The following is a 19390-nucleotide window of genomic DNA, read 5'->3' as shown; positions in this document are numbered from 1 at the left end:
TGCGGCCCCCCTCCTTGGATCTTCGGTGTCAGCTGGGACCTGGTTACAGCTTTGAAGTTAGAAGTATCAAATATATGTTGCTTCGTGTTCTTCTCTTCCTCCATGTTTGACCCCTCCTCCCCCAAGCCCTGTGTAATCGTTTTCTTGATCTCCCCACTTGATCTATTCATTTACAGGGAATATGGGACAGAAGGTTAAAATTTCTCAACTTTATAAAGTGTTGCTTAAAACACGATTTAATAATACACGTTCTCCGGGACAAAAGGCTTGGCAAATTGATTGTCCGTGAATTTCCATGGAAGATTGTAATAATATGTAATAATATATTGGCAAATTTAAGTTTAGTTTCTTATAATTTTAATCATGTTTTGGTTCAATTTAATATTTTGCACCAAATCTATATCACACCTTTATGGTTTAATAAATGTGGTTTAAGGGACACTTCTAATTGTCCACGGTGTGATTTATTTAGGGTGTATCACTTGCATGTGTTTTGGTCATGTATAGATTGGGGGGCAATTTATAATTTTATTATCCGGGGAATGAAAGTTGAGATTCCGTTTATGATGGAATGTTGGGTACTGAGTGACCTCACCAAGGTAGAATGTCCAACATATTAAAGGATTCTATTGATTAAAATAATGTTCTTGGCGAGACTTTTGATTGCTAGGGTTTATTTTTTTCTCAAAATACTCCAAGCATTACTCCATGGGTTAAACTGGTTAATAAGTTAAGGCTACATGCTCACGACCGTATGTCTTTTGCGGTCCGCAAAAAAACTGATGACGTTCCGTATGGATCAATTTTTTTTGCAGATTCATTGTAATAATGCATATCCTTGTACGCAAACTAGAAAAAAATAGGACATGCACTATTTTTTTGCGGGGCAACGGAACGGTGTGCTGTCTGCATTTTTTGAAGACCCATTGAAATGAACGGGTCCGCATCCTATCCGCAAAAAAAACAGAACGGACATAGAAACAAGCAACGTTCATGTGTATGTAGCCTAAGAGATATGAAAACATTCTATATAAGCAGAGAAATACTAAGGAAAAATTGACTAAAATCTGGGGAGAATGGAAGTTTTTTCTGCCTACACTCGCTTATATATAAATATTTTTCGCTTAATGATGGGTGGGGGGCAGGAGTCGCATCACAAGGGAGAGGGTTGGTTGGGTATGAACAGGGGGGTAGGATTTATTAGGGGAAAAATAACAGAAACTGTTTTGTTTTTGGGGATTTGTATTGTTTGAATGTCTAATAAAGAAAATTATAAAAAAATAAAAATAAAAAGATGACTAGCATATCACACACTGAAAGTGAAAGGAGCAGGATTCCTCAGCAGTGCTGAGTATTTCAGGAGAGGAGTGTTCTGATCTTGTTGAAGATTGTGGACTAAGAGTTGCAAGGTGGAAAGAGCAGGGTCCCCAGCAGCACAGAGTATTTCAGGAATGTGTCGGTTGTGTTGAAAAGGACAGACAGGATTACTGGTTCTCAAAAATCTTAGAATCAACGTTGAAAAATATATGGCATCAGAGGTGTGTGAGGACGGGTATGCCATCCAGGGCAGATTGTATATGTGGGCGACATACAGATTGAAAAAAGGGAACAATACGATCTGATAATTGGCGGCAGTCCTTGTAATGACTTATCTGTGGTTAACCCGCTGAAGGATTATTTTGAAAGTGTGTAGAAGCCACACTGGGCCCCCATGCTGCAGATTTATCATGGAGACACCGGATTTTATAATATTACATTATTATATAAAGGAAAAAAATGCAAGCTCCTTTGTCACTCGGCTCCCAAGTGCAATCAGCTAGCTCATCATCATCGAGTACTGTCTGCACGTCACTGATGTCCTCCTCAACCATCTATTCGTCAGGAACCTGACCACTCGAAACACCAGCTCCCACGCCACTCTCCTCATCACTACTTGCCTTCCTACCGGAGGAAGCGGCAAATGTCTCCTCCACATCTTGGCTTGCCAGTAGCTGCTAACTGTCTTCTGGTAGCTTGTCCTCGCTGTATAGTGGAGCTGAGCCCACAGCATATAGTACTTCTCTGGCTGAGGGAACAGAAAAGGACACAGGCAGGTTGAGGACAGGTGAGGGCACAGGGCCTGCCAGTATCTGACAAACCCACACAACAAAAAGGGCATTAGAACATATAACTGCACCACTGACCGGTAAATATATTTTCATTTTGCCATTGATACACGACAAAAAGGGCTGTAATTTTCGCACTTCACCACACGACTAATAAGCCCTTTTTCCCACTAATACAAGCCAAAAAATGCTTTAGAACATATAACTCCACAAGGGCAAAAAAGACATAGAAATATTTCCTTGTAATAAACCCTGTTAATGGCTGTATCAAACAGCACTTGCACCCCAATTACAAGAACGGTTTGCTGGAATTACAGAGCTGTATAATGGCAATTTGGGTCCCCAGTCAGTACAGCAAGGTGTAATAGGATTGTTTCTATTACCCAGGCTGTAACCTCCCTTACTGAACCCTGTTCAACATGAATGCTATGGAATGATTCCTCCCTATCCTTTCCCTACACCTTGAATAATCTTTCCCTGGATTTGTAAATCGTTTTTTAGCACAATAAAGTTTTTCCTAGCACTGTCCCTAGCGCCTGCAGACGTCTCTCCCTGCACTAAGTAAACTGGAAAATGGCAGAATCTAAGATGGCTGAGGGTATTTATAGGGCTGTGACATCACAGGGCTGGCTGGCTGCTGATTGGCTCTGTGGTGTGCACATTATACAAATGCACAGTAGTGCAGTGCACACATTATACACACACAGTTCTGTGGTATGCACATTATACACACACAGCTCGTCAATATGCACATTTTACATACACACTTACTATAAACACACAGACACATCCAGTTCTGCTACATACATAGCTGAAAAACACAGATCTGCTGCATAGACAGCTGACATATATGCACATAGCTCTGCAGCATACAAAGCTTTCTCTCTCACACACACATACACATATATACACACTACTATCTTTAATAAACAAAATATCCTATTGCTGTACACCTACATGCACAGATCCACAGCATTCTTATTCTTGGTCTGGCCCCTCCCACTTGTGACATCATCTTCTTCACTGCAGCTTGGAGACCTTAGGGATGTAAAGGACTGTGTTTTTCACAGTCCTCTTCATGATCGCTCAACCTCCTCTCCTGCCTGTACTGATCACACAGATCAGGGTCAGACAGCGAGAGAACTGTGAAGATTCACAGTTCTCTCTCGTGAGATTTTTTCTTGATAAAAAGTGCGTATTAAAGTCCAAAAATATTGTAATCACTGGGCCAGCTTCTTTATTAAAAGCGGTTGTTGTGATAAGGCAACCCCTTTATGTGACAAAGTTAAAGGGGTTGTGCCGTGCTAGTTATCGATAACTAGTGATGAGCGGCAGAGATTATTTTCTTCATCACAAAAAAGCAACACTGTAGTATTAGCGTAATTCGCGCGAAATACAGGCGTGGGTCACTATAGCTACATTTTTCAAGCTGCTAGAAGTTTCCTGAGACTGGAGAAAATGGTCGGCACGGCAGAACATTACAATAGCTTTATATGCAGATAGAGCGCTCCAATATATTCGCAATTGCGAAATCGGCACTAATGATGTGAATATTTTGGCGCAATACGTGCAACTTCACATTTTAGCAGGTCTGACTACTTATTACTGATTGGTGCACTAAGTATTGTTGTGAACTTGTGACATCACAGAACTATGTATGTAGCATGTATGTATGGACAGCAGAACCAGCTACACTATATCACTATCTAACCTATACTGACCATCTCCCACTAACTATCTGTAATATATATATGAGCTAACTAACTAACTAACTAACTAACTATCTAATGTAATGACACAGTAAAGCAGAGAGCACAGCAATGACACTGCTCTCTCTCTCAGATCTGCAAAATACTGCATACGAGGGCTGCTGGGGAGGTTCTTATATACTAAAGGGGAAGGCAACTTTCCGATTGGTTGCTAGGGATGTTGCTAAGCTCACATGTACAAACCAAATTAGACATCACAGAGTTACACATTAATACACAAATCAAGCACCAGGTGTGAGGGCTAACAAACTATGAAGAAATAGGGGTGACAGAAATGGTAAAAATAGCTTGTCTTCTAAAGTGGTACTAAATAGAGTAGCATAAATAAAGTGCATTGAGCCTGGGGATTACTGTTGGATGATGGCACCTGGTTAGGAAGAATAAGGGGCAGGGGGTAAACAGGGAAGGGTCATATTAGGCATTATGATGAACCTGCCTAAAAACTAAGGAAGTTGGGAATTAACTTGGTTCTCTGGGGAAACGCATTAAAGAGAACTGGGGCAGCTCAAGAAAAGTCTTAAGTGAGATGTATGAATTGTGGAGAATGGTAATCTTAGATCGATCATTGTCAGAACATAGAGGGTGGGTAGGGTGGTAGACTGGAATAAGGGAGGATATGTGGGGAGGTGTAGCTCTGTGAAGAGCTTTATGGGTGAGAATAAAATTTGTAAACTATATTCTGTGGTGGATAGGCACCAGTGAAGTGACTGGTCCAGGATGGAGGCACTGGTGCAGCAGTTGGACAGAAGGATGAGCCTGCATGCTGCATTTAAGGTGGGAGAGTTTTGTGAGGATAAGACCAATTAATAATGAGTTACAATAGTCAAGACAAGAATAAATCAGAGCAAAAGAAAGAGTTTTACCTATTTCCACATTGAGAAAAGGGTAAGTTCTTGAGATGTTCAACATAACCGGAAGACAGTAGGCATGCTGCCCAGGAGTTATACTACCAGGGGCTGAAATTGAAATACTTACTCAGGATTGAAGTATCAATAACTAACTGTAATAAGAAACAATCAGTATTTAGAACCAAAAGCAAAAGGTTACATATGGAAATGAGAAAAGTCTCCCAAATTCAATCTATATTTGATGTTCAAATTAATTCTACTTGAATCAAAAGTGCTCCAATTGGTGTGAGAATTTGTATATGACACCCTGAGGTCTAATAGGACTCATTTTTTCTCTAAGAATTTGGATTCAGATACACCTTGAATTTTTTATTAAATTTGGGTAAAATCCAATTATTGTATTTTTCGCCATAGAAGACTCACCTGCCCATAAGATGCACCTAGATTTTAGAGGAGGAAAATAAGAAAAACATATTCTTCAGCTTAGACCCCCAATCAGACCTCCCATGTTAATCAGACCTCAGATCAGACCGCACAATGTTAATAAAACCTCTAATTAGACCTTAGATCAGACCCTTAATGTTAATAAGACCCCCCCCCCTCCAGTCAGACCTCAGATCAGACCAATGTTAGGAAGAACCTCATGCATACCTCAGATTAGACCCCCATTCAGACCTCAGATCAGACTCCCAATCAGACCTTAGATCAGGAAAAAAATAAATAAACAACTCACCTTTCCTGCTCTGATCGCAGCCGCCACTCCTGAGATCCAGCGCTCTTCCTGCCCCGATGTGCTGTGACCTGACGTTGCACAGTGTGAGGTCACAGAGCACGCCGACATCTTCACGCTGTTTGCAGTACATCGTGCAGAGCCCTGCAGGAAGCAGTGAGTAAAGAGTCCACACTGGGAGTGTTGCATTCACCACTCTCCATTCCTACTGTACTAATGAGCGCTTCCATAATCAAAGAGCTCATTAGTATTCACCCCATTAGGCGCACTGATATTTTCCCCTACCTTGCAGGGAGGGGGGATGTGCATCTTAAAGGGCAAAAAATACAGTAGTTTTTCATACTTTTTTTTTTTGGTGGGGGGTCTAGATATTGTTGTAACTGGTAAAGTAAGCCTCCATTACACTATACTGTTGGAAAGAGTACATAGATGTGTACCATTTAGAAGAAATATAAATATATGCCAGGAAACTAAATAGACTGGTCTTCCTGAACCCCTCCCAGGAGAACGGTAATATTCTAAAGGGAGGTAAGAGGCAAACATGTAAAACTACAGCAAAATTCATTATAACTGCCTGTGGAAAAAGCTGGCAGTGCAGTAATGTAATTCCCAGTAGGTGCATGGTCTGAACTTTTCAGGCGCTGTGTTTTAAATTGCTATTCCACTACCTACCGGCACATCGAGTTCGTCCTGTTATAATAAACAATAAACACCAAGTATTTTACAAGTTCATCGCTAAGAAAAAACGTAATAAATTGTATCCACACTTGTCAGTAGCAGCTTTCTTTATCTATGAGGACTCTTTTATTTAAAGCGTTCCAGATTTAATGAGTTGAAACTCCAAAGAGTAATTAGCTTGATTGTGAAAGTACACCCTTAACATTAGGGGCTCTCATTTTCTATCTGTTTAATTAACTTTACTACTCGGGAAAAATGTTTTATTTTACAAAAAAATCTATATAATTTTTTTGTTTTGTTTTAGTTTATTTTGGTCTTAGCCACTGATGAGAACAGTTCTATCAAGGATGTTAATGATGTGTGCCATCCACTGCTGGAGTTGACTTGCGAAATCCAATCCCCAAGTGCACCATAAGATAAATGTGCTTTGTATTTTAACACATGGAGAAACAACATGCTGTCTGCTCACCGACCATGTACACTTGATTACACAAATTGTTTAAGACTGGGCTACTTCCCCCCAAAAAGACGGAGACTCTAAATACAATTTGACTTGATGTGCGGGTCTTATGGCCTCTCCACTTAAATCGCATTAGCTGCCGTAAGTTGAAAGGAAGGGGTCATGTCTCTTGGACTATGAAGATTTTCGGTCCACTTACATATGTTTTACAATCAAGAGATGTGTGTGAGCTGCACAAGCCTATGTGATGCTGGTCAGTAGTTATATATTACAAAGTCAAATTTAAAAGCAATAGATTATAAGGTAAAAAATAAAGAATTCAGGGAGCATGCCATATGCTTTCAAAAAGATGATATGTAATTTTTTGCAGAACCAGATGCAATATTTTGGCGGTAAAGCCTTCCTCGAGCTTCAGAACTGAAATGTTGCATCTGGTTCTGCACTAAATTACATATCATCTTTTTGAAAGCATATGGCGTGCTCCCTGAATTCTCTATTTTGGAATTCACATTTGGGGTCAATTAGACCAAATCTCGTTGTGGCATGCATCCACACCTGGGAGTGCTGTTCCCTTTATTCATATTACATTATAAGGTGAGATGGTTTTGAATATGAAAAAAAAAAAATGTTCAAAAGTTAGCAAATTTTATATATTTTTCTTAAGCAAAGGTAGATCCTCTCCACTTTCTGGTCTTTTGTTCAACACACTGGAAACGGCGATGACCTGCGTCAGCCAATACTTGGCTGAGGAGACAATCCAAGCCACTTCCAGCATACGGAACTGATGACCAGGAAGAGTAGAGGAGCAGGGACAGGAGAATTGGCTGAGGCAGGGTATCAGTCAGGTAAGTAGTGAGGGTTTGTTATTTCATTCAAGTAAGTTTTAAGGGTTTGTTTGTTTGTTTCAACACATGCCAACCCCCGTTTTTAGTTAAAAACTATTCTCCTGGAATAACCCCTTTAATGCTTCCATCTTAAATTATGCAATATGGAATTTGAGTATTTTCTTAATTCCCAGCGAACCCCTTTAGGTGTATGGGTCATTATCGTCCTTCCATATCGTTTCTAGGGGAGAATTTCTATGTACTGACAGCACCCAAATGAGACTGTATAGAAAACATAAACGCCATTGTATGGCATGGCAAGAGCCCTTAGATTAGTATTAAACCTCAATCCAAAATGAAATAATTCCATAAAAATTACCTTTTATTTAGCATGGTCTTTGCAAGATTAATAGTTTAGCTCTTGTCCAGAAATAAGAAAACTTTCTTTGTAGTGCCATTAATATTCAACCCCTTAAAGAGTGACTGACTTAATCGGTTAAGCTAAAGGCATCAGTGACAAGCCGGGGGGAGGGGTTGTCCGCCCCAGGTGCCAGCTCTCAGTGGGGTGCCAGATGCAATGAACGCTTCTATCAATACAGATAGAAGCACTCATTTCTAGAGAGCTAGGGAGCAGGCGGTCCTTTCACTTACTTACCCTTCAGCTCCCTTACAGACTGCTCAGCATCCAGCACTGGGCCAGGGATGGGTAGTGGGAGGAATTAGGGGGCCCAATTCAGATTCTTGCTATGGGGCCTAATGATTTCTTTGCACGACCCTGCCTGCAGGCACAGATCGCACTACCAGACTGTGTAATTGAGCCCAGGAATCTGTCTGTGCTCTTCCCACAGAGTGCTGCAGCGTGATCTGTGCCTGCAGGGGAGTGCAGGAGGCGATTTGATCATCAGGATAAGGTGAGTAGTTATTTTTTATTTTTTTTATTAACATTGAGGGGGACAGATGTAACATCCCGAAGTATGTTACTAAACTCTCTTTCCCTGCTACAACATGTTAAGTGTAATTTTATTGTCCGTCTATATAATTATATTATCATTAATGTCATTTAATGTATTTCTAGGCCTGTTTTATATTATGCTGTAATTTCCCTGTACACCAGCAGGTCGCAGCAATGTGTTCAGCAGGACCATAGCCAGTTTAGTATTGCTAGACTGGAATAGTTCATTCCAGTTTTAGCTCCCCCTCATCTATGAGCAGAAGTGGGCTGGTCCCATGTCCTGTCTCATGGGGAGGAGAAGGACGTTAAGTTAGTGTACCAGCTACCCCAGCTTGGGGTAGGCTGTGTTAGTAGGAGCTCTCAGAAAATAGGGATCCCAAGACAGGATCTTGCCTCGGCTGAGGCCAAAGATCACTCTTCCCAGCCTGAGCCATCAGCCTCAGCTGGTTGACAAGTAAAACAGCCATCTTCAGCCTCCAGAAAGAAGCATTCCATGTGAGCCAAGCTGTGAGTACATATCCAATGTCCAGGAGAAGCCAAATTCCTCCTCAGCTAGTCAGGCCCATTACAAAGCAGAAGACAGACAGAGCAGAAGATAGATACCTGCCAGATTCTCCAGGCACATAGTATAGAAGCAGAAGAGATATTGATCCCTGCCATACATTGCCTATACCTGCTGGGACCCTAGACTATTGCTGTAACTTGTATGGATTTAAAGCTGCCATTCAGTAAAGACAAGTTGGATTATATCTCCAATCTGGACATAGAAACATAGAAACATAGAAACATAGAAACATAGAAACATAGAATGTGTCGGCAGATAAGAACCATTTGGCCCATCTAGTCTGCCCAATATATCTGAATCCTATGAATAGTCCCTGGCCCTATCTTATATGAAGGATAGCTTTATGCCTATCCCATGCATGCTTAAACTCCTTCACTGTATTTGCAGCTACCACTTCTGCAGGAAGGCTATTCCATGCATCCACTACTCTCTCAGTAAAGTAATACTTCCTTATATTACTTTTAAACCGTTGCCCCTCTAATTTAAAACTATGTCCTCTTGTGGTAGTTTTTCTTCTTTTAAATATGCTCTCCTCCTTTACCGAGTTGATTCCCTTTATATATTTAAAAGTTTCTATCATATCCCCTCTGTCTCTTCTTTCTTCCAAGCTATACATATTAAGGTCCTTTAACCTTTCCTGGTAAGTTTTATCCTGCAATCCATGTACTAGTTTAGTAGCTCTTCTCTGAACTCTCTCTAGAGTATCTATATCCTTCTGGAGATATGGTCTCCAGTACTGCGCACAATACTCCAAGTGAGGTCTCACCAGTGTTCTGTACAGCGGCATAAGCACTTCACTCTTTCTACTGCTTATACCTCTCCCTATACATCCAAGCATTCTGCTGGCATTTCGTGCTGCTCTATTACATTGTCTTCCCACCTTTAAGTCTTCTGAAATAATTACTCCTAAATCCCTTTCCTCAGATACTGAGGTCAGGACTGTGTCAAATATTCTATATTCTGCCCTTGGGTTTTTACGCCCCAGGTGCATTATCTTGCACTTATCCACATTAAATTTCAGTTGCCAGAGTTCTGACCATTCTTCTAGTTTTCCTAAATCCTTTTCCATTTGGCGTTTCCCTCCAGGAACATCAACCCTGTTACATATCTTTGTGTCATCAGCAAAAAGACAAACCTTACCATCGAGGCCTTTTGCAATATCACTTATGAAGATATTAAACAAAATTGGTCCCAGTACAGATCCCTGTGGAACCCCACTGGTAACATGACCTTGTTTTGAATGTTCTCCATTGACTACAACCCTCTGTTGTCTGTCACTCAGCCACTGCCTAATCCACTCAACAATATGGGACCTCATTTACTACTACCAAAATTCCTCAATTACTCCTATTAACAACACTCATTTTATTGCAAGTGAGCCAGGATACAGGAGTCCAGCAGTACCAAGGTAGGAGACACTGTTGACAATAAACAGAGACATTATCCCCACTCTGGCATTCCTCACCTGGTACCTGAGCTATTACATCTTAAAGAGCCCTGCTACAGTACCTGCGCAAGCTGCAATTGGCGTCACAAACTACTCATAAATATATCTATACATATCCTGACCCACTGCATAATTGGCCATTGTACCAGTGTCCTGCTCATTGCACAGAGAGGGCATTACTACTGTAAAGGGGGAGCAAAGAGGACATTACTACTGTGAAGAGGGCACAGAGAGGGCATTACTACTATGAAGGGGCACAATATGGGCATAACTATTGTGAAGGGGTGCGATGAGGGCATTAATACTGTCGGAGGGCACAGTGTGGGCATCACTACCATGATGGGGCACAATGTGGGCATAACTACTGTGAGGGTATTTAGGGCATAACTAATGTGAAGGGGCACAATGAGAGAATAAATACTGTGAGGTCATAACTACTCTGAGGGAGCACAATGTTTTAATGAGGATGTGGTGCCAGAAAAAGGACCCATCCCGGGTGCCAAACACCTTAGGCACGCCACTAATAGGCATCCATCCGAAACAACATTCTTTCAAAAGTTTTGCTCCAATAGGTGGCAATAGAAATGACCCTTTTGTTCCTTCTTAAGGAGAATCATTTTACATCATTTTTAGCAAAAAACTTTTCACATAAATAGACGTGAATGAGGATCGTCTACTACTTTTTCACTCCTTTCACAGTAGTCTTTTTGTTGGAATTTAACAAAGGACACAATTTCCTATTACAGAGTTATATTTTTATATAAGATAATGGAGTCTGAGGTGTTTTACTACAGATCCCTATTTCAGCCTAGATTGTCTTATTTGTGTGAAATACCGTTCTATAATAAATAAATAAAATTGCCATTCAGTGAAATGCCAAGATTTGCTCATCTTGACCTTGGCAGTCATAGTTAGCTGGGTTACTACTGTATATACACAATCACTTGTGAAGTGCTAAAAAAGATTTATATGCCGGTTGCTCAGACATTTCAAGTCAACGGACAGCCTAAATATATATGGATCATCATGTATTTAAAGGGGTTGTACACTTTTGGACAATCCCTACTTTTTCGTAGGGTACCTTGACAATAAACTGATCATAAATAGAAATGAGAGAATTATTGGAAAATTCGATTTGGCTGCTTCACTAAATTTTACAAACAAATTCACTTTGTGATTAATTACTTTGTCACAAAGCACATTTCTTTGTAAGTAGTACTTGCAATGACAGGGAGTGGCGATTGAAAAACCCCCACCCCCCCGGTCATTAAACCCCTCAGATGCTGCGTTCATACATGATCGCGGCATCTGATATAAATAACAGAGTGTAAAAAAATATATATATCATACTTACATGATCGATTTGCTCGCAACGGGCTGGCCGCCGATGATGTCATCTCGCAAGCCGGAGTGGTGATGTGATACATCACCGCACACAGGATTTCATGTGAGATCTTCAAGCAAGATAGCCAGCAGCTAATGGATCAGGTAAGTATATTTTTTTAGTTTTGTTACATTATTTTAGATTAAATTGATTCGCTACCACGAAGCACAAGGAAATTCGGCTTAGCTGCGAATCAAATGTATCCTGAAATTCGCTATCTTGAGATTCGCTCAACACTAATTATAAAGTATCTCCCTCTCATGGGACTCCAAGCAATAAGCTGCAATCAGTAAGGAAGAAAGCATGGAAATAAGCATTCACTTTGCCTGCAGCGCCACCACAGGGGAAGTTAAGTATTACAAAGTGCCTTTCAAGTCAATGGGTTGTCTGTGTAATGAAGGACAGGAAAGGTCCTCCAGAGTGAGCGACACTCTTTGTAGCTGTTCTCTACTCCTGCACCTCCTTAATGATTTCAACATTTCCTAATAGGATAAAAGAAAATGCATTTTCTAAACTCCACAACCCTTTAATAACACTTTCCTTTTTTCTATATATCTACCTCACAGTGATATCAAAGACTGAGCGGTGTTCTTTTCCCCTTTTGCATTACTAGTACATTTTCTCTTCCCGTTGTAATTTACACAGAAATTCTAATTCTCACCTAAACCTTTCACCAAGCCCATTCAGGGGACCTCTGCATTAACATTTGGCACCGGAGATAGGTTTAATACATCAGCTACTTATAATGGAGGTTTAAGATAAGTACGAGAAATGTGGTTTGTATTATGAGTAACTTTTTAGTACATCAGTAATGGCTTCACAGCTTGAAGAAAAGCCAGATATTATTGTAATGCACTGTTTATTGCCTTGTGTCTGCTGTTTTAAAGGGGCACTAATAGCACTATATGTATTATCTATTGTCTGACCCCGCAACACATTCGTCAGCCTGTGACTGCGCCTACTGTTATACTGAGCCACCCTTAAATATCCTCACCGCTTCATTATACATTTTCTAACATAGAGGGCAACAAAGGGGAATTCACAAAGAAAGAGGGGCTTAAAAAAGTATTTTTTTTCTTACATTTAAAAGCGTTCAGAAAGAAGGTAATGCAAGTCATTTTTGTATATCTTTATATGTGGAAACGAACGAATACATACTGTATTAATGCTATATTGGTCACAACTTTATTTGAAACCATAGAAGACGCAGTATATACCAGCTATAGGCGACAGGAGAGATGAATACAGCTTTAAAGTGCAACTGTCATTTCAATATTTTAGAATAAGCTGCTGTGTGTTCATGAGGAATAACGCTTCTTGTGGCTTGTATCTGGCATTTTTAGCAATTTTTCTCTGCAATTTGTCTGTAATTCTGCCCATATAGAGTAGAGGGAGAAACAAAGGATCTGCTCCCTAACTCAAAGAATAGATCCGTGCCCACCAGCATCTCCTTCCACTTGGTGGGCATGGTTATCAGAATATTCATCCTCCATCCTTCTCTACACTGGAGGCTAGTGATGAGAGGCATAGGCAATATTCAAATTTGCAATATTTTCAAATTTTTGGCCGAATATTCGCCATAATGTCGCAAATTCAATAATTTGTGATCTCCAGTCATTATTTTCTTCATTGTGAAAATCGGCAATGTAACATATTCACGATAAAATTTTGTGATTAGAATATTCGCAATCAACACTAAGGGGTAGGCAACTTTCCTATTGGTTGCTAGGGATGTTGCTAAGTGCCGATATTCGCGATTAGAATATTCACGATTAACACTATTCGCGAATACGAATATATAGCACTATATTCTAAATATTCACGATTAAAATTCGTGATTCGAACCTTCGCGCTCAACACTAATGCAGGCCACTGAGGTCTTTCTCAGCCTGCTTCCTGTTTCTCGCTCTAATAAAGTAGCACCCCCATTGTTTTTGTTTTGTTTTTTTCTCTCTAAACCTAAAGATGTCAAAACCGTTCTTACTGTTGCCTCAATCCTTCTACATGTCTGATTTTTGCTTTCTGGTTTTCCTGAGCTGGTCTTCCATTTTTATCAGTCCTTTCACTCTACTATATTCATTAAAAATGGCTGTCAAAATTCCTTCCTAAGCTGCGCCAGTCTTGCCTACAAGTACAAGAATGCTGCTGTCCTACGGGGGAGAGTGTAAATGAAAATGGGCGTTTCCTCCGTAATGTTATTTTCCACCTACTGATCCTCCTCCTGGAAGTCTGTATTCTCATTATCCTGACAGGACCTTATGATGTCACTCGGTCATATGACACCTGTTGTTAGACTTCTAAACATCAAAACATATTTTTTTTTAAATTAAATTATTATGTTTAATTTCCTAATATAAAGGGGCTTAGAGAAAAGCTAACATAGATCTATGTGCTGGTTGTTTCATTTATCTACTAAGTATAACCTATGCGACTTTATCTGGTTACATGTGATGTCAAAAAGTCCTTACAGCTTAGGCTGGGTTCACATCATGTTTTTGTCATACGTTTAACATACACAAAAACATATACGTTAACGGATTCCTCAGACAGATACAATACTGTGACCTCCATCACCATAGAGTTCCATTGTAAAAAAAAAAAAAGTGAACGTATACTTTTTTTTTTTTAATTTTCAGGATGGTAAAGTGTGCTATACTATGCTTTCCCATCCTGTAGCGTCCTGCAAAAAAAGTGTACATTAATGTATACTTTTTTTTACAATGGAACTCTATGGTGACGGATGCCACAGCATTGCAACCGTCTGAGGCATCCGTTAACGTATACGTTTTTTTTTGTGTACATTAAACATATGACAAAAACATGATGTGAACCCAGGCATTCTATGCCTGTGTGGAGAAGGAGGAGGTGGGGGCTGTAGTGGGAGGAACGAAGAGCTGCTTAGGGACGGAGATACAGCAGATGATGAGCTTCCTTCAGACTCTGCTTGTAGTTTCCATCTGCACAGGAACGGGAGGAACGGAAGAAACTGGCTTCCTGGCTAACCGAATGGTAACTGAAAATGAAGATGTGAATTCCTGTATAAACTAAGCATCTAAAAATGTAACTTTATCATTAAAGGAGGTTTTTTTAAGGTATGTTTAGATGGCGATTTTGGGCACAACACGTGTCACGCTCAAGTATTGCAGTGTATAGGGCTGCCATAAGAGTAAATGAGGTCACAGTTGACTTGCATGCGTCTGCCACAAGCGAATCACAAAATATCCAGCAGTGTTTTTTAAGATTCTCATGTCAAGGTCGCAGCAAACATGCAAGTCATGCTGCAACCCCTCATGTATTTCTATGGCAGCCCTGCTACACTGCGATCTTTGGTCACACAACAGCTGTTGCAGCCAAAATCGCTATGCACTTAGGGTGCACTTGGGAGCTTTTTCCTGCTCTTAAAAGGCCCGCTCATACATGAGATAATCTTTCTTCATCCAATTTCAGGGATGGTGTCTGAGCAAAGATTCCTAGCTTGTCTAGTCTTTCAAAAGTGTGTTATTGTATTGTTCTAATCTCCCATGCCTGACCTCTGATCACCATATTGACCCTGTACCGCCTGCTCTGATCTATTGCTGTATCTATATCTGTTTACTGTATTGCAAGAACTCTGCCTGTCCTGACCATGGCTTATCCAATGACCATGCTTTTTCTTGTTCCCTTAATGCCATGCACTTGTGTCTCTTTACCTGCCTAGGTCAGCAGTTTCAGAATGGAGGCGACTCCTAGAGGTTGTGGCCTGTACTACTGTGAAATCCATATCACCGTATGAGAGTGAAAGGGTGAAAACTAGGGTTCTACCTTGACAACACCCTCAAGAGCAAACCCAAGGCCAAATCTTTTCCAAACAGAGAAACTGGTTACAGTTATGCATATCTTACATAATGTGCCGTCTTTAAAATTGTTTATTACAATATCATGTCCATTGAGTATATAGGATTTTTTCCCCCTTAATTTTGTTCCAGATAATTTATCTCAGGGTAGAAATTATGCCCTGTTGTTCTGATTGAGTATAGTTTTACACAATTAGTAGCCCTACAGGATATGTTCTGTCTCTGGACAATGTCTAAGTATTTCCTGTTTTTTGTTTCTGACAATTTATGGGAAGTGCAATCTTGAAAAATAAATAATAGTTACTATAGGGAGTAAGGGATGGAGGGAATGTGCCAAAGTCTTCAGTTTTCCAACAAGACAAAAACAAATAGTTACTTGTCCAACTATGCTCAAAATAGGAAACTATGCCTGGTTCAAACTTCCTGGAGCAAAGTTCCTGGATGTCAAGTTTTCTACGGAAATGTCTGTTTTTGCTATTTCACAAGTGCACATACATGATATGCAAAACCGCATACCAAAAATAGTGCACACTATATAGAGAGTGCAAGTCTCTATGTTCTCTAGTCCTTACATATGTATTTACTGGGACTGTGTAAATTGCTGAATAATAAAATTCTTAATAAAATAAATTGAATGAAATGGGTTTTCCAGGCTCCTAATATTGATGACATCCTCAGGATAGATCATTAATATTGATTGATGAGAGTCCAAAACCCTACACCCCCACCAATCAGTTGTTCCCTGCAGGCTCTGCCACTGAAACTAGCTCTTTGAATGAAACAGGAAGCATAGCTCCATTCAAAGTGTAGTGGCTGTGCTGGGTTAATGCAGCTTAACTTCCATTGAAATTGAAAGAACTGATCTGTAGTAACTTACCATGGCCACTACACTTTGAATGGAGGTATGCTTCCAGAGGATGCAGGAAACAGCTGGTCAGTAGGATTATGGTTCGTTGGACCCTCACTGATTGGATATTAATGACATATTTTGAGGATAACCCATTAATGTCAAAAGCCTGGAAAACCCCTTTAAGAAATTCACTGTAACATGTCTGAAGATGTCATCTGTAACTTGTGAAACCTTGGACTTGGACTACTAAATGTAGTTGTGTAAAGTTTTTGAATCCTTGGGAGCTGATTGAAGATGTTTGGCAGTGGAAATCTAAAGGCCCCATACATATTAGAGCATTGTCAGCCAAACCTGTGTCAGCCTACAAATTGATGGGTATGGCAAGTAGAAATTAGAAAATTGATTCTAAAAATTCTACCCAAATTTGTCAAGAAAATCTGATTCTACCAAAATAGAATTTTAAGTGTTCTAATTTGGGAGAATCAAGTAGAGTGAGAGAGACTTTACTAGGCAAAGTATTTTCGATTTGAGTAGAATGGATACATAAAATCCAAATCCAAATCAAATCACAAGGTTGATTTGGACAAATCAAACCCAAACTGAATGTTAATAATCTTAAATATCTGATAGTGAGCTCCCAACTCTCCCCCAACAGATGATAGCAGCAAGGAAGAGTTGCTTTAAATTTTAACACCAGCTTTTGTTCTTCCTGGATAAAAGCCACCAGCAGAGTTGTCAAGCAATGGTATGTGCATATAGCAGTCAGGTGAGATAGCTGAATGAGTTATTGGCAGTGCATGGGCACCTTAAGACACAACTCAACCCATCTTGTCAGAAGACGGTATTTCCTACTGATTATATTTTTGTCTTTGACCTTCAAAGTCAATTTGAAAATAAAATTATAAAAACAGAAAAAAACCTCTTCACTGGGAGATGATAAAAATGTTGTTGTTCATAATGCTCGAGAAAAATGGCAGTAGATTTGTGGCCCTATTCCATGGTTAGGGTTAAGTCAGTGTTGGAGTTATCACCTTCCATTCCAGATAGAATTATTCAGTACATGTTAATTCACTGTAGGATTGAGGTGATTTATAGGACCATGCCATGTTATTTTTTTTGCATTGCATTGTTTTTTATCTACTCCCAGGAATATAGCCACTTAAAAATGTGGTATTTTGAGTGCTCTTTATGCTGCCCGTAAGGTTATTTTATGTCTCTAGATATCTAGTGATAGCCCATACTGTGAATTGTGGATATATCTGTGAGGAATATGGATTATCATTTATTGGCATCCCTGATTGTCATTTGATTCACCTTTTGGCATGTACACAGTCAGTGTACATGCATAATATGTTCGCACCCCCCAGCCATCTGCAGTCAGCTAGCAAGGGAGGAAGCCCCAGGGGTCCAGGCTTCAAGGAGGCCCCAGGTGGATAAAGTCACACCTCAACCAGCCAGTTTGGAAGCAAGCTAATCCTGCAGGAAAACCCTAATTCGGTTATCTTTTTGCGATCCTGGGGCAAAGGCAAACATCCACGTTGTCCTGGCTTCAGGCTAGGATGCCCCGGAGGGGAGATATACATATCTCCCCACAGAAACCACATAGCGGCACCATGTTTGGACTCTAGTTGTAGCCAGAACCCAGGCGGATCAATTGGGCCTGGAATCATCTTCCTGCGACATTCTGGTCTGAGGCTATGAGCCCTAGGGGGTTTTATGGGTCATTTGCTGCCAGAACAGGAGAAAGAGGAGTGGAATCTACCCATAGGCGGGGAGCGGCCGGCTACAGGTCATAAGCCCATGCAAGCCAGCGGGCGGTGTCTTTTCTGAAGGGGGTTACATCGTGCCAATGTGTTTGGAAAGACCGTGAACCAGCTGACCTCACTGCTCCCACGTGACCGCAGCCAAGGACTATTCCACCATTATAACCCAAAGGAACTTTCATCTTACCCGGTAACTGACTTTTGTTTGGCTTAACCCTGTTGCACCTATATCACCTGTATCTGTAAGCTCAGACCACTGTATATATTCTCTGTGCATATTGTGTTATATCTAGTGTGCCCTTAAGGCAATTAAATATATAATTTAATCTTGTGCTATCTTGTATCTCGATCACAAATCCCCACATTCGTGTTTCGGCCTAATTATAAGCTACCGCGTTTTTTTTTTCTCACCCTATATAATCACGTTAGCGGACCGGGCTTATATCAAACGAGGAGCTGGTGGCAGATTTCCCGGGCTGAGGAGGCGCTGTTTTCACTGCGGCAGTGAAAAGGCCCTCTCAGCTTGTTGCCTCTCTGTGCCCGCATGGACAGGAGGTGTCTGTGTAAACTGTACCAAGCTGACCTTACCTGCTCTTCTGGAGGGCGTAAGGTCACGCTGTTGTAACCCGTGACCATACCGCGTCTCGTGAGCTCGACGTAGGTGACGTCAAGCGGGCACGAGGCATGGCATTCGTCACAATATCTAATGTTTGAGAAAATATTAATTATTACTAAATTAACAAATTGGACATGTTTATAAAAATTTGGGGTTCATGTGTAGAGTTGATCTAATCGATTCTACGCAAATGATAATTTTCACAAAGTTTCTAAAATATGAATTTTAGAGAATCCAAAAGTTTTCTGATTCGTCCATGATAACTTTCAAAATGGCAGCCAAATTTTTTTATAGATCAGAAGGCAGAAATACATTTTAGGAAATTGCTTGTCTCTATTCATGTGTTTCAAACTTATTTATATGTTACTGAATATGTTGTATCTTTTGATATATATATATTTTGTGCCACCCAGGGAATTAGGGGAGGTCAGGTACTAATTATATTCTATAATGTATTGTGATATGTATAATAAGGTCTGTAATAATTAAAGCAGAAAAAAATAATCCATAGGAGGAACGGGGCTCATCTACCTCTCTTATGGCGTCCTACAATCCATAATAAAATC

This window comes from Bufo gargarizans, chromosome 5 (assembly GCF_014858855.1).
Source record: "Bufo gargarizans isolate SCDJY-AF-19 chromosome 5, ASM1485885v1, whole genome shotgun sequence".
In the NCBI taxonomy this organism is placed as follows: Eukaryota; Metazoa; Chordata; class Amphibia; order Anura; family Bufonidae; genus Bufo; species Bufo gargarizans.
This window is presented reverse-complemented; position numbering follows the sequence as displayed.